Genomic DNA, 17,250 nt, shown 5'->3' with positions numbered 1-17,250 from the left:
CAACTAAAACAGCAGCTGAAGTTGTGTCTGTCCTTGAAGGAATTTATCAACGAGGACCCTTGAAAAAACGTAACGTCAAAATTAGACGAGGACATTCTGCAATTCATCTTGACCAGACACTTATTGAACGATTTAATCGAAATCTTGCTGAGCCGTTATTTGGATGTCAATATGCAAAGGAAATGATTCAGAAAGCTATGAGATCTCGCGAATGGGTTGCAAGATTACCAACTGTAATAGCTGCATTAAATAATGAATTTACTAGTGCAATTGCTATGAAACCCATTAATGGAATTACAATTTAAAAATAGCGTGGGTACGTGGGAAAGCCTGCCAGTAGCTTCTCGTGGGTCGGTGGTTCTTTCCTGGGTTTTCCAGGGTTCTTCCTCCACCAGTTATACTGGCCGCCATATATGGCCTATCTTGTGCTGAAAAATGGCGTTAAACCCTAAAACAACAACAACAACAACAATTTAAAAAACATACACCAATACAACGACATGATTTTCAAAACAACCTGTATTAGGTAATGTTACTGTAAGATATTTATATGAACCTGGTGAACTTGAAGGTGGTAAAAAAAAGAGAGACTGATCCTATTTGGAGTATTCGACACATAAATGTTCTAGCGTGGTAAGATTGCTGGTAGACCTACTATCTACAGATTGGATTCAACTGCTCCTCAACGTGGATTTGTTCGTGAACAATTGCAAGTAATTCCTGAAGGTACACAATTACCACCGCATTCATTTTTTTAAACTGGCATCCCGACGTCGATTACATTCAAGACAGTTTAGCATTATATTTTCGCGTGTATGACCAAAATTACTATTAATTCTGTCTACGGTAAATTGTCTTGGATTATTATTTCAGTTCTGCTACAACATTGCTGTTTTACAGATCGCACAATGATTATTATGTCGTTGTTTCAATGTCACGATTAATTCAGCATGGAGATCAAAGTCGCGTTTATTTTTTGGTCACACTGTTTATAACTATTTTTTCCCCTTACAATATTATTATCAATAGTATCGCCCTTACCAGCAGTTTCTTTGAAGTCTATAATAACCCTCCGCAACTGAGATATTCTTCTGACTCGAGACACTGCGAGATAAGCAAAGTTTGACCATTCGATACGATCGTCGACGATCCAAAAATTTGTATCAGAGATGGTTAATCCTTGTGATAAATGAATTGTCATTGCGTATCCTAGCGTCCATGCAGTTCTGTCCGTAGTTAACGCGCTTTCAACAACACCGACATGAACTAAAACAATATCATTTAATACAAGATTTTGTTTTTTTCTGACGATCCTGGTATATCATAGTCGATATTTTGTCGTGGCGTATCTGCTGGTCGATAACACAATGGTACGGGTAGATTTGAAAATTGTTCTTTATGTAACATAACTAATTCTTTTTGAAGTGTATCACGAACTATCTTTCTACTTGCCACTATCAAACCACCGAATGATTTTGATCTGAGATTTGGCTAGCTGTAGTTGTTGTTGTTCTTGTGGTGTTTAACGCCATTTTTCAGCACAAGATAGGCTATACATGGCGGCCAATATTAATGGTGGAGGAAGAACCCGAGGAAAAACCCCGGAAATAACCATCGACCCACGATATGCTACTGGCAAGCTTTCTCACATACCCACATAGGCCGAACCCGAGACTCGAACCCACGCAGACAGAGCTGAGATGGCAGTGATCCGTAACGGTGAGCGCTTTAGGCTACTCGGCCACTGGGGGCCCCTTTGGCCAGCTGTAATATACTCCTAATTGTGCTCCTAATTGTGTTTTAGTTTTGTTGGCTGCGTCGGCTTCGGCTGATGATATTCACATGGTCGAAAACACGGTGTAAGTATTGAACGTGCCAGTTTTTTTTTAATCATTTCTGCTCATACGGTTTGTATTATTGCTTTAACCATTAAAGTGATCACCGTTTGCGTCGGCATAGTTTTATTCTTTTGGTTTCTTTATTTTGGGTATTTGTAGAGGTTAAGCCTTGAAATTAAGTACCTGCTAATATGCAAACTTTGAGAGGCAAATCACGAATTTAAGTACCCACGAAAATGCCTTGTTTGTTTTACAAAACCACGAAAATTGAGCCCAATGAAAATAAATGGTACTACAGTATGCGATATACCCATTTATACAAATTATCAACATTCACACTAGCATACTTAGGTTTTAAAAGCATATTTTTTTCGAAGAAAACCTACTATTGCAGCATTTGGTACATTTTCCTTCTTAACTTTTCTAAGTTCTTCAACAGCACCTTCTCAATTTTATTTTAAATCAATGCACTATTTTCTTTTCTTACTTTAGGTTTTAGTTTTGGTTCAAGATATTTTTTGTTTGTTTCGCCAATACCTTCAAGTATCTCTTCTTCCTTGCCAGGAGGTTAAGGGTAGCTATTCCAGCTTGAAGATCAATTAAAATCTTTAATGTCTGTTTGGTTCTTCTTGCTATCTTTTCAGGCTGATCAGCAGTTTATTTTAACGTTGGAAGAAGACCTTTAGTAGCTTCTGCAACTCTTTCAGTTACCTTTGTAACAGGTTAAAAAAATCTTTCTTTATCTTCTGCATATTTAACTTGTGCTTCTTGTCGTTCGTGCAGTTTTTGTTTGAGAGCATCACGAACAGGAAGATATCTTCTGATTTCTTCTAATCATTCTCGAGCTAATCTACTAGTGTAAGATTCCATTATTGATATAATAATGATTTAATTACACATTTATAGCAGCAGAGAGGGTGCGACCACAAATAAGTGTCCCGACAGGTAAACACAAAAACACGAACGACAAAGATAAAGTAACCCATTTAGAGAAACTCTCGGTTTGTTAGAGGCGTCGGTTTTATGTGTTATTGACCTTTCGTTTTCATTTTTGATAGGAAGCTTTATGTTCATAAATGTACTTTAAAGCAAGTGGTCTGTTTATCCTCTCTGCTGCTGATAATGATCAACTATAATGTTGTATATTTTGTCAAAAAAATGAAAACGTATCTTCAGTTCCAAATCATTATGTGAAACGAGATCATACAACTGATTCTACTGAGATAAGGTCCCGGCACAAAATGTTGTGAATGGTGAGATTTATTATTTTAATGTCAACATTTGAACACTTGGCCCTTCCAGTACAAATGATTCTTCTCTAAAAAAGTAATATCGCCACCAAAAACATCATAACATTTCGATACAACAAACACTGCTGAATGGTGACTCAGTCATTAAATATGTCAGTGAAACATGCCTTAAATCTTAGGTCAAATTGAAGTCTGATCATATGCATGATATAGTCAGATGAATAGGTCTTTCTCAGTATGACAACATTATCAGCAGTGTTGGAGGAAATCATATGAACAACAAAATTGATATTAAGCACAGATACATTTTTTTAACATTCGGAACAACAATTATTTGGACACCCCAGCTTGCAAGGTGTTTTTTTTCTCCGACTGACACTGATGTGCAATACTTTATGCCTTATAAGGCAGCTATGCAATGAACGGGGCCACAAAGTGAACTTCATTGAAAATGCATTAATTGCAAAGTCTGACATGGTGCTGCAACAACTCATGGGTAAGGACAGAACCCATTTAAACACAAATTGGTTTCCTGTATTCAAAGCAAATACATCAATCAGGGATATAAGGGGGATCGAGACAGCACCATCAGCAATCTAATCCTGCAAAAGGGGGGGGGGTAGGTGTTATAATTCCTTTGAACCTGGTCATGACAGTTATTCTTCTCAGTTGTTTCCTCTGATACATCAGTTACACATTATATTACTCCAACTGACAACTATGATGGAACTTTTGAATATAAAAGTTCATTAGGTGCTTGAAAATATTCCAAAATTGACCACAGGCATGCTTAGAGACATTGTACTTATGTAATAGAAGTTCCTTCCTTCCATGTGTGACCCTCCTAATAACGTTTCCTAAAATAGATAGGCTTTAGTCATCATCTCCCTATTTGCAGAACCGGAAATCAGGATTAGAAACAGCTCTAAAAACAAAATTCATAAGTTCATAAAGTATAGGTCATGTGGGCATTATCACGAAAATACATATCCGAGTTTTCTTCTTTGTTTGACGATGTATATCATGCTCTTGCTACATGGATCCAACGTTTTCTGCAAGTGGTAGATACACACGTGCCTTTGACAGAAGATATAGTTAAAAATGAATTGGATCGTGACTGATTAACACCTGATAATCGAGATGCACTGAACACCCATGATTATTTCAATATGTTGGCTCACATCGGCATTATAAACAATAGAGATACAAATTAATCACAATCCTCAGTTGTGAAGTGGCAAATTTTATGTCGATCTAACAAGAATACATTAGTTGAGACCAGAGAACCATTAATTAGATTTATGGAGACAAGCGCGTGTCATATCGCCAACCTACCGTGTACGGTAATGTCCTTTAGAGGGAGAATTCTGTTCCTAATTAAACATTTGTTTATACACCAGCCAGGCGGACAATTTAAGACAAGGAAAACTTCATTTTCATGGTAAAGTTGTCACAAATTGAGAGATCGCAGAAACTCTGTTACTCAAACTGCCAAGTCAAGTTGACCCTGACTTTGGCGCCTCTGGAAAAAGGCGGCAGAGATATTTGATTCTGATTGGTTACGTTAAATGAGGGGGCTTGTTCCAACACAAAATTTCATAGGTTTTAATATCGCCCGCATCGAATTTTAATCAGTCTAAGCTTTTCCTGCAAGAGGAGACCCAAAAAGTAGGACACCGGGAATTTGCAAGAAATTTTCGTAAAACAACTATTGTCCAAAAAGGGGACTATTGTCGAAAGGAACCGACGAACTAATTTACCGATTAGAGGGAGGAACGTTGAAAGCAAAGGGAGAAAATAGCTCCTGAGACGTATGAGACGTATGAGACGTATTATCCTGAGACGTATGGGACGTATGAGACGGATTATCCTGTGACGTAATCCTGCGACGTATTAATTCCTGAAGACGTATTCTGAGAATATCTTGAGACGGATGGTAGAAAGTATCATCCTGAGATCCAAGGGTCTGAACAGCTACAAAGGAAGCAAAACAGACTGAGGACGAGCAGGTTATGAAATCGTACAAGACGTTGACTTCGATTGTCCACTCGATCCTATGATGAACTAAATCTATCAGTAAACAGATCGACTATTTTATTTAAATCTATTTGCATTTTCTTTGTATTTCGGTGAAAGTTTAAATTCCTAAAAGCAGAGTACATTCCTGATGTAATGAATTTTCACAGTGTTTGTATGTAATTGATTAAATTGTTTGTTTACATGTACGGGGGCTCGAGTTGGTTTGTTCTATATACCTGCTCAGATCTCTATCTATTTCACCTATAAGTTTCACCACTTATATTTACAATTACTCGAACCGGGCAATAACATCGAGGGCTGTCAACCCCTAGATAACGAAAACCAAATTTCGGAGATATTGTGCTGAACTAAATCTATCAGTAAACAGATCAACTATTTTATTTAGATCTATTTGCATTTTCTTTGTATTTCGGTGAAAGTTTAAATTCCTAAAAGCAGAGTACATTCCTGATGTAATGAATTTTCACAGTGTTTGTATGTAATTGATTAAATTGTTTGTTTACATGTACGGGGGCTCGTGTTGGTTTGTTCTATATACCTGCTCAGATCTCTATCTATTTCACCTATAAGTTTCACCACTTATATTTACAATTACTCGAACCGGGCAATAACATCGAGGGCTGTCAACCCCTAGACAACGAAAACCAAATTTCGGAGGGACAATTCTCCCCCGTTTTAACAAGTTGGGGGCTTTCGTCCGGGATATCAGAACATTTTCATTCGAGTAAAAGAGTCTGAGCAAATATAGAACAAAATCAGTATCTAGTTAGTAATAATTCCATTATTACTATAAGAAATAAGGATCAGAGTGAATCGAGTCATTGTCTGCTATTTTGTTTATACATATATATATTGTGCATGCTGATTTCTTGCCATTTCTTTTCATATTGTGATGAGAATATTGTAAGAATTGAGACACATACCTTTGCTATCAAGTCGTGTTCTAAATTTGTGGGGTAAAGTGGAAAATTTCCTTTGTATTCTCTTGTGAGAAGAGATATTTAGGCAAAGCCCGCAGTAATAAATTACGCCTTGTTAGTGGGTAAGCGCTGCACTAATGTGGGGAGGCATTCCAGCTGCGTACTGCCCGTTTATTTATTGATTGATTGGTACAGGGACCTGTCTGGTTTAACTGAGTCAGGCATATGATAACTACGTGAGGGGCTATTTTCAAATAGGAAGTAAAACTTAAGTTATAGATAAAGGACTTAATTCTTGTGTCACCTTACAAGTAGACCAGGATGGCGACAGACAGACAATTAGTTAGGGAATTTAAGTCAATAGGAAAAGAGGAATTAGGTTACGACGGGACCCAGTTAGCTGAATTTGTCGAAAGAAGTGTTAGGGAACACAAGGAGCAATTTTCCGCGGAACGTGAGAAAGACAGACAAGCAGCTGAGCGTGAGGAAGAGCTTGAATTAGCCAGATTGCAGGCCGAGGAAAGGGAACGAAAGAAAGACAGACAAGCAGCTGAGCGTGAACGAGAGCTCGAACTAGCCAGATTGCAGGCCGAGGAGAAAACTAGAGAACGCGAACATTTGTTAGCCATGGAGAGACTGAGGATCGAAGCCGAGTTCAGGAGGGGTGAAGATCTGAACGAACGTCCAGGGCCCACAAGTAGACGATCTGAAGACAGACGACCAATACAGATCACCATGCCCATGTTCAATGACAAGGACGAAATTGTTGACAACTTTCTGACACAGTTCAAAAAGTTGGCACTGATTCATCAGCTACCCAGAGACCAGTGGGCTAGCAATGTTTCAGCATTCTTACAGGGAGCCGCGAAAGACGTCTACAACCATATGACACCGGAGGAGATAGACGACTACGACGCTCTGAAGAAAGCGCTACTACGGCACTATAAGCTGTCGGCAGAAACGTTCCGGAAACTTTTTAGAGAATCGTCGAAGAGAGCTACCGAAACGCACGCGCAATTCCATAGCCGAGTACGCGTAATTTTTGATAAGTGGATGAAAATGTCTGGCACCGCGCTAACGTATGAAGGCATACGCGAAGAAATTTTGAACGAGCACGTCTTAAGTACGTACAGGAAGGATTTAATAGTATTTTTAGCGGAGCGTGAGTTCTCGACCTTGGATGACATAAGCGTGATGGCCGAGCGCTATGAGAGCGCGCACTCGCGTCCAACCACCTGGGGTGGCAGGGACCAACCTGGAATCGGCGAGCATAGAGAGACCACTGAGATGGCACCCCAAAGACGAAATGGACAGAATGGTGGGAGGCCAGGGGCCGGAAATCTTAGCTGAGAACATTTCCGTGTGTCGGGGAAGACTTAGGGGGTAGAGAAGGATGCCACGGGGAGGAAAGGTGAGCCGGTGTGTTAAGGCTGCAACAGACCCGGCCATGTCGTTAAGGAGTGTAGGAAGTATCGTCCGACAACGATTAATTCGGTAACTCCGAATACTGTTAAGAGACAAGAAACAGTGGAGTTGACTAATACAGCAGTAGCTACGGTTAACGGTGAGAGGGTAACCGTACTGTATGATACTGGCTGCAGTTATCCTGCCTTGGTGGATAGTATGTCAAGCCTGGGGATTATACAGGCGAGACGGTTGAGGTCCAGTTTGCTAACCTGACGAAGGATTCGCTTCCGGTCGTTAGCATTGATCTTGATTCGCCGTATGTAAAGGGACGAATTCAAGCAGCGTGCTTGTCGGGACTGTCTCATGATGTAATATTAGGGTAGCAGCAGGGAAGGCGAATCGGACAAGGTTTCCAGACCAAACAACCAGTTCCACCAATCAATTTACAACAGTATCCCGCATTTACGGATACAAACCCTTCCTCGTTCAGCATCGACAATAGAGATGTCTGTGCGTTAAAATAACGGGTTTAACCGTGTAGTCGGCGCGGTTGACACATTATTGCGCTGCGGTTGCCCATAAAAACCATTGTGGATTTGGCCCTCCCTGCTGCTCACAAATTGTTAACTAAGGAATTGAAAATTTAAGTTAACAATAATGGCCAACATTGGAGAATCACATTCTGCTAAACTAGCTCGAGAGCGACTAGAAGCAATAAAAAAATTTCTTCCTGTGCAAGATAGTGTCAGAGAAAAATTACAGCAACGACAGCAAATTCAGGAAGACTTTGCGACGACCAGAGCGGAACTATTTAAACCTATCACTGCAGTCACTGGAAAAGTTTTAACTGCAATCAAAGGACGAACTAAAGAAGAGGCTGCAATTGAGGGTGGGGAACCAGAGCAGAGTTTGCTTCAGGTAATAAAACAACAAGCAGCAGCCGCAGCTGATCCGGGTGCAGTAGGTCCACTTGCAACTGTCAAGGAAACATTTATGGACAAATTTACCGAAGACGGCGTCGACGAAATAAAAAATATTCCATTGAGGGGCGCAGATGATGTTAGAGATTTTTCTGTTTGGATTGTTGATAATTATAGTCGCAGACACCAATTTCTAAAACCAGAAGCTGTCAAGGGTATGTCTCAGTCCGAGTGGGCTGATTATGTGTATAAAATAAATCGAGGTTATTCCAGAATATCTAAAGTTGATGATACTTATAATTACATAAAAACGGGTATAGTTGGGTATAATAAAAAGTTAAGAGATCAAGCGAAAAAAATAAAGGAAGAAAAAAAGATAGCGAAACTACAAGAGAAGGAGCAAAAGAAAGTTGCGGCACAGGCATCTAAACCACCTAAACAGCGTGATAAACCTAAAAAAGAGAGTCAAGCGCCGTCTTACTCTGATCCGAAGGAAGATGTTTTTGAAGAATTGGGGTTGCTGGAACCTAAAACCGGGTCTGGTTTTATTGCTTGCCCTGATAATATCGTTAATGATGTATCTCGGTTAGAAGTACTCATCGGAGGAAAACGCGCCGGAAATAACTCGCCAGAAATAATTAATGAAGCCGCAGATATCTGTCAGCGACTATTTCGTAGTGGCATCATGGACGCGCCCATCTATCGCGAACTTATTGATGAGTTAATCGACGATTAGAGAAATAGCAAATAAATAAAATGTTAGTACACGATTCCGAGCGCAGACCAGTTATGGTCCACGTAGTAAAGTCACGACTGCCCGTATACAGGATGACTTACGGAGACGGTTTCGGTGATGTTGTCACGAAATTATTTGCTGGAGTGGCACCTAAAGCAATTCCGCTCGTAAAACAATTGGGTATGAAAGCTTTTGATGCTGTTAAAGATAGTGCTCTTAGCGCTGTTGGTAGCGCCGCCGGTAAAGCATTCACGGCAGTCAAGGTCAGACTAGCACGACTGATACGCAGAAAAAAACCTCCAAAGGTAGCATTACCAGCCACCGCAGATATGCCAGCGAGTGTCAGTAAAGTAATAAACGAGGCCGCAAATCAAAGGCTGGCCGCGCTGGTCAACGAAATCCCCGAGTAAATAAATACGAGTTTGGTCGCGGGGAGCGGCCTTCGTTTTAGACGATAACTTTTACAATAAAATGTACAAATATGAGTCTGACACCGCATTCGACGTAGATGCACCAGTCTCCAAGAACGAGTTGGTACGTGATTATCAGTATTATTCGTATGACGCAAGAGAACCAAACGGACGAAGACGAATTGAACTTCAGGTTCAGGATACCAGCAGATATTTCCTGCCCGCTGAAGCATTTATCGAGGTAGAAGGAAAAATTATAAAAGACGACGGCACAGACTACGGGGGCAACTTTAAAGTCGGTTTTGTCAACAACGGAATTATGGCGCTGTTTAGTAGCGCTATTTACATGATTGATGGAAAAAATATCGAAGCGATTCAGAATGATGTCGACGTTGCCACAACAATAATTGGTTTAGCAAGATATTCCGACGATTACACAAGATCATCTGGCCCATCAATGATGTTTGCCAAGGACACTTCTAATCATCCTGATCCAAATCAATTTCGTCACGTGCAGTTACTTCATACTGATGTTGCGGCCGATGCAACAGCTACAACTATAGCAAAACCAACTGCGCCTTTTCCGGTGATACAAAGCCACAACCCTGAATATAACCTGGGGTTTATGACGCGTAAATTGTCGCTAACAGGTGCTAGCAGAAATTTTTCGTGTGCAATCCCGATGTCTCACATCTTTGGATTTTGCCGCGGGGTCAGAAAAGTAATTTTCGGGGCAAAGCATACAATCGTGCTTGTTAGAAAAGGCGACGACAGTGATGCGCTATGGCGAGAAGCTGGTGCTGGCGCTGGTGATAATGGTAGCGTAGAAATAACAAAACTGTCACTGTGGATGCCAGTGCTGTCCCCTGCACTTGCCCAAGAACAGCGACTGCTTTCCTTCATGGATCAGGGGGGTAAAACTCTGATACAGTGGCTTACAACAACCACAGATAGTATCCAAAGTAACGTCAATGGTTTGTTTACATGGAATATAGCAACACAGCAGGGGGTTTCAGCACCGCGGCATATTTTTATTGCTTTTCAAAATGCTGCGAGATTAAACAGTCAAGAACTATCACACATGATCTTTGATCAACTTGGTGTCACTGACGTTTCTCTGAGGATAAACGGTCATCAAGAACCAGCTGAAAATATACAATTAAATTTCGCTAACAACCACGTTGCGCGCGCATATCATCGATTGACAAAGTATCTAGCGCGTGATCTAAATATCGACACTGGTTTGCAAATATCACAGCTGGATTTTATATCTCAGTATCCAATCTACTACTTCTCGCTGGAGCATCTTGATTTAACCAGACAGTCCGTCGTTGATATTCACTTTAAGGCTACTGTGAATAAGGGAGTTATTGCTGATTACAGAGCCGTCGCGGTTATACTTTCCGATAAAGTAATGTTGCTTGAAGGTACTGGCGGCAGAATGCGAGTCATTGATGCACCAGTGAAAAACCTGTAAGTTTCAATTAAACCAACCCCTGTTAAATAAAATGTCATATCATCACGCCAACGTCGCGTTGACTCCTGGTCAGATCAGCAAACTGAAATCCAAGCAAGCATCAGCGTCTGGAACGTCGATAACACTTAAACACGGACAATTTAGTGGTGGTCAAAATAAGTTATCGGTTACTCAAACACAGCTTAATCAAATCAATCGCGCAAGAGCATCAGGAACCGGAATCAGACTTGATTTTACTGCCACTGCTGTCCGTGACATGATTAAATCCGGTGGAATATTTCCACTCATTCCAATAATTGCCGCCGCAGCAGCACCAGCGTTAGCCGCCGCAGCAAAAGCCGCAGCGCTAGGACCAGTTGGAACCGCAGCAGGAATCGGTCTCAAAAAGGCACTTGGACAGGGATATAACAAACGAGGTGGAAATATATCACAAATAGCACCATTACTATCAATAGCGCCATTAATTGCTTCTAGAGCACTTCAACGCAGAACTCCTGTTAACCCAGCCATGGCAGCAATAGCACCAATTATGGCAAAAGTGACAAGACAACTAACAGGATCGGGCTATAAAAAAACAGGCCGCGGTCTCAGACTCCCAGGAACTTCCGCGTCATGGTACCCAAAACGGTTTTAAAAACGCTTCCCGCGTCCAACTTTGATTTACTTGACGCTGTCAAGCAACTGCGTATAAAAAAATTCCGTGGCGTATTTATGCGGGATGAATTACCGGCGCGACCAAAACGCGTCGAGACAGGAATTATCAACCTTGACAACCGAGAAGGTCCTGGGACTCACTGGGTTGCTTACGCGATCGATCCGCGTGGAATTATCTATTTCGATTCGTACGGGCTAGCACCACCGGTTGAATTTCTCAGGTACGTCCAAATATTTTCAATTCCAGTTTGGCAGTCAACGTTACCAACACAAACACTAACCGATCCTCCGATATGTGGTCAAGAGGTCTTGAATGTTCTTGACGCGATAACAAAACATCCAGCGATTCCTCCTCATAAAGTCGTGCACGAATACACGTTGAAAAATCATCTCCAAATTTAAACAACCCCATAACAGATAATGGTTGACATTTACGGAAGATCAAGCAGAACCAAACAGCACCACGGCGACGTCGATTTATCGAAGTATGCAACCAAAGATGAAATTGATAATCTTTTAAATCTGTCCGTGGTCGACCCAGATGAGGTTGCTATTTTCCAGGACAAACACGGCAAACTAAAAACTAGTAACGTTCCGTTGGGTGACATAATTGTCAAAGTTTCTGGAGCTACCGCAGGCAACATCGTTGTATTCGCTGACGGCGGCAAAATCAGAGACTCTTTGATATCAATTGCGATGCTGCGAGATGATGCACGAAAGTCGCCCGGGAACGTGTATCAAAATCCGGCGACATAATGACCGGCGAACTCAGCATGAACGGCAACAAAATAACTGTGTTAGCTGACCCAATAGGCCCCGAAGATGCGGCAAATAAACAATACGTCGACGCGCAGTACAGCACCGTTATTCCGCTGATCCGCGACAGCGTAAAAAAATCCATCGACGTAATGACCGGCGAACTCCACATGAGCGGCAACAAAATAACCTCGTTGGCAAATCCCGAATCTGACCAGGATGCGTCAAACAAACAATATGTGGACATCGTTAACGGTAAACTAAATACGCTACGGGTAGAGTATGATGCTCACACAAGCGAGTTTGTAGTCTTTCGAAGAAACACTCAACAAACCGCAAATAAGTTCTTTGGAAATCCTCCAGTCGTCGATATGAAGCTTTCTGAAATCAAAACCAACATTGACACGATTAAACAAACACAGCAGGATATCGTATCGGGAATTCCTGAGATCGTTAACAAAACTAGTCTGATTAAGATCCCCGCTGCGGTTACTCCCGGGCACATTACTAACATCGTATTCACGGTATCATCCGGGTTTGCAACATGGTCACGACAAGATAACACTATCAAATACACAGCAACAGCCACCGGTGTTTACAGGCTGTCTGTGTTTTCCGCTGCTAAGTTTGAAATATTCACAACGTTTCCCTGGAGACACTCCACTGATAAGTATTCCGGGGTTTGCACTGTAATACTAAACAGCGGAACCGAAGAGACATTTATGCTTGAAGCCGAGGACGATAGTTTAACCGCAACATCTTACTGGTGGTGTTTGGAATTCGTCGCTGCAACGCCTCAATTGGTTACCGCGTAATTGAATAGCATCGATGACACCGGATGCTCAACGTTATCGATACAATCAAGTGCGTGAATGGCAATCAACGTTGAAAGCTACCATGGACAGATGCGTGACAAAAATAAAAAAATACCGACGCCGTGTAACTGTGCTGGACATCGCAGTGTATTCGGTATCCGCGGTGGTTGCATCCGCGGGCGTGATACTATCTGCGTTAACTCCGGTAACCGCCGCCGTAGCAATACCGATCACTATCTCGGCGTCGACGACGCTCGCAGGTGTCGCTAATATCATTGCGAAAAAAATATCTTCGTGCGCGACGACAAAACTACACGAACACCAACAACTGTCCAACACGGCTAACAGCGCTTACCAGAGGCTGTCTTCGCTGATATCATCCAGCGTCGACGACAACAACATATCCGATTCCGAGTTCGCGCTGCTGTCTGCGTGCTACAGCGACTATTGTTTTCATTTTAAAACCAACTACAATAATAACAATGGAACGTCAAGCACTGCTCGACATAGCCGCGAATACAACTCCGTCAAGGACATCAATGATATCAATATCGTCGACGCAGCCAGAGTTCAACATTAATTTTCCAACTGCAATTCCAGTTACCGAAATCGCGCTGGCACAGTTGCGAGTATATCACAGTTGGCCCAATATCAGGGCAACATCATTTCACGGACAATTGTCGAATAACTCGTTTGTTTTTTCGTATCAGAATAACACTGATGGAACCCCGGATTGGAATACTATTACACTTCCCACTGGGAGTTATCAGATAGAGGAAATCAACAAGGAAATACAGCGTCAAATAAAACGTGTCACTGGAAGCGAAGCAAAGATTAGCATATCAGCACACGAGCCAACGCTGTCAACGGTCATTGAAATCTCAACGCCGGGTTACGCCGTTGATATATATAACAGTTCAATCAGAACCGTGCTAGGGTGGCCAGCGGAAGCCCCTGACGTAAAACCACGTCCACCAGAACCTGTAAAATCAGATTATCTTTCCGACAAAAAATCATACCACGATGTGTCCCCGTCGCCCCCATACCTTGAATTGTTATCTGATATGAGAAATCCAAATTCGAAGGCTCAGTATCTCGAGAAGAGGAGTGTCGGGCCTGTTGGTTCCAGGTGGAATTTTAGTACGGAGGAGGAACCCAATGTTTTTGATCCGACGACGACGACGTATTGGGGCAAACTTTTCCGCGCTATTAATATTCTTCAGTATGGAGATGGTATCCACGAAATGAATCGATATTTTGAAACATATCTGAAACACCTGCAACAATTGTTTCAGGAACACATTTCCAACCCATCCGGTCCACGCAACGAAATCATCAAGTACATCGAAGCATTAAATCAACTAGTCGACGACATGGAATATTTTAACCAGCGGATGATTCAGGCGGTAATTGATGCCCCCGTGAAAAATGAATTTTATTCGTTTTTTCCGGGATCAAGAAATAATTTACCAAATTACAAATTTCCCGGATATAAAGTACCCGAATTGAAAAAATCACTCTCTGATCTCATCAATAAATCCTTCGATGAGATCCTTGCCGCGTACAAGCGATCATTCCCGGAACCTGACATCTTGAAATACGACAACTCCACATCCGGCGATGGCCGGCACATCTCTCCGGGAATTGTAAACATCACCGACGTGGTCGCGGTCAATCTTGTGTGTGACGTCATCGATGGCAGTTACAGCGTAAACGTTGGTGAATCAAATCAAGCCCGGCAGGGGTTTATACTGTACTCTTTTACCCCCACACAACCGCCTGGGTTTTTGATTGTGCAGGAGCCAATCAATCCGGTGTTTCTTCGGTGCCATAACCCGACGCTGACAAGAATAAATTTTAAAGTCACTGACCAACAACAGCTACTGTTGGACCTGCGCGGGGAAACGATAAGTATAAACCTGCTGATAAAGTCCTAAGGACTTTCATCGTGAAACGATTTCCATCCTAGAGGATTTTCATCGTAAAAAATCTTCGATTTTCAATTAGCGATATCGCGTGCGTAACATATAATGTCTTCATGCAGCGACAGCGACTTCACCGACAGCGATTCAAATTCAGATTGGGAAACTATTTACGAATCCGGTTACGAATCTGAATCTGAAACACAAAGTGTTTCCACACAAAGTGTTTCCACACAAAGTGTTTTCACACAAAGCGACTCCAGTGACGAATCGCTGAGCGATTCTGAATCTGAATCGCAAAGCGATTCCGCCAGCGATTCCGATGATAGCCCGGTGGGAAACATTACAATCAAGGACAGTCACGTCGTGATAAATTATATTAAATAAACTACTATGTGATAATGACTGAAGGATTTTACCAGCATGTCCGCGTGACAATACTTGACCGACAAGAACTTGCCGACGCGATCAGGGCTGCATTTGTACGAAATTATGATGGAACCGCATACCCGTTGAAAGATACCCGGATACGAATATCTGATGGTGGCACCGATAGCATGCTGCTGTGCAGCGATGATGTAGCGCGGCTGCGTGACCACGGCGACGTCGTCGTGTTCTTCAGCGATGATGAAATTTTGAACTACGCACATTCGTGCTTGTCGTTGGCGCAGTTGACTAACGTTCTTGCGGGGGAAAATATACCCTGATACAGCATATAAACAAATATATTTGCCTCGATATAGCATGAGAATTTGCTACTTTTACGACGGATGCCGCGGTGAAGAATTTTTATCCATCATCGTACCGGGGCGCAAACACAAGTCGATCTTTGACCGCGTTAAATTAGTCCAGGAGGGCGCGTTGACACTACAAGGGTGGGAAAAAATGTGTTTTTGAGATAATCCTCGCTGACAGTTACCGTAGCGTGTGGGAGTTTTCGGATTACCGCGAACCCAAATCACGTCCACGAGGCGGCGTCGACGCGCTCATCATTGTTGAGCGGATCATGGTGTTGTTGGTGTCAGCGTCGGAAAACCTCGTCGATTTGACATAGTTGTTGCTTCCAATCGCCCTCGCGTTGTGTGGAATCGCTTTGCGATTCTCCACGCGCTGTGGATTTCTTCTTCTTCTTCGCTAGTCGTTGTTTCAGCGCTTTAACCCTCTCGACGAGTTCAGTATTATTTTTTTTTAGCTGCGTTACAGCCGCAAGCAATTCGTGACACTTTGTGTCATACAATGCTAGCCGCGATGATAGCTTTGCTGATTCCTCGCGGGCCACCAACAAGTCATTTACGAGCTGGTTATTAGAGTCAGTTAACTGCGCTGTTTTCTCTTCAAGTTGCTTATAGCGCTGTTCAGCTGAATCTCGCTGTCGTGTCAGCGACGCTATCTCGGTTTGGTTTGGTTTCGTCGTAACCTTTACCCGAATAGACTCTGGGTCTTGTTGGCGCCATATCTCGTAAATTCGGTTGTATCCGACGTGAAACTGCTTGGCGATGACGGCTATTGGCACAACGCCGCGTTGAAGCTGAATTTGTTTGACCTGCTCCGGATCTAAGGTGTTTTTCATCTATACAACAGCGAATAAAAATTGCTTACATGATAATTATTACTTGATTTTCAACGGCGTAAAAAAAAATGTTGTGTAAATTTTTTTTTGTCAAAACGCAGCAAATTTACATAAAATAATTGTTATCGTAATTGTTGCCGGAGAATTATTTCGAGGAATCATTTCCGAGAATTGTTTTCAACAATTATTATTCGTCGATGAGTAATTTATCGAGTTTATCGGAGAGCGTCTTTGACAGTTTCTCCTGCTCAAATATTTTTCCGATGTCGTCAAGGATTTTCTTTAGCGCGCGAGCTATTGGTACAAAAACTTTAATCTGATCTCGATGCTGGCAGATAATGCTGTACCTGAGCTCGTTATCAAGCATCTTTGCTGTTCTGTACTCGCGCTTGTGAGTTTTGTAGCCTTGTGCGCGAGATTCCGAGATAGAATCGTACTGATCTTGCAACCACTCCGCGTTAAAGATCTCACTTGATGTGGTATACTTTTTCACTGCGTTAATTTCATCGATAAGTGCTGCAACTGTTGTCTCATC

Source organism: Sinohyriopsis cumingii, unplaced genomic scaffold (genome assembly GCF_028554795.1).
Source record: "Sinohyriopsis cumingii isolate HCF-2022 unplaced genomic scaffold, ASM2855479v2 utg002136l, whole genome shotgun sequence".
NCBI lineage: Eukaryota > Metazoa > Mollusca > Bivalvia > Unionida > Unionidae > Sinohyriopsis > Sinohyriopsis cumingii.
Note: the sequence above shows the minus strand (reverse complement) of the source record.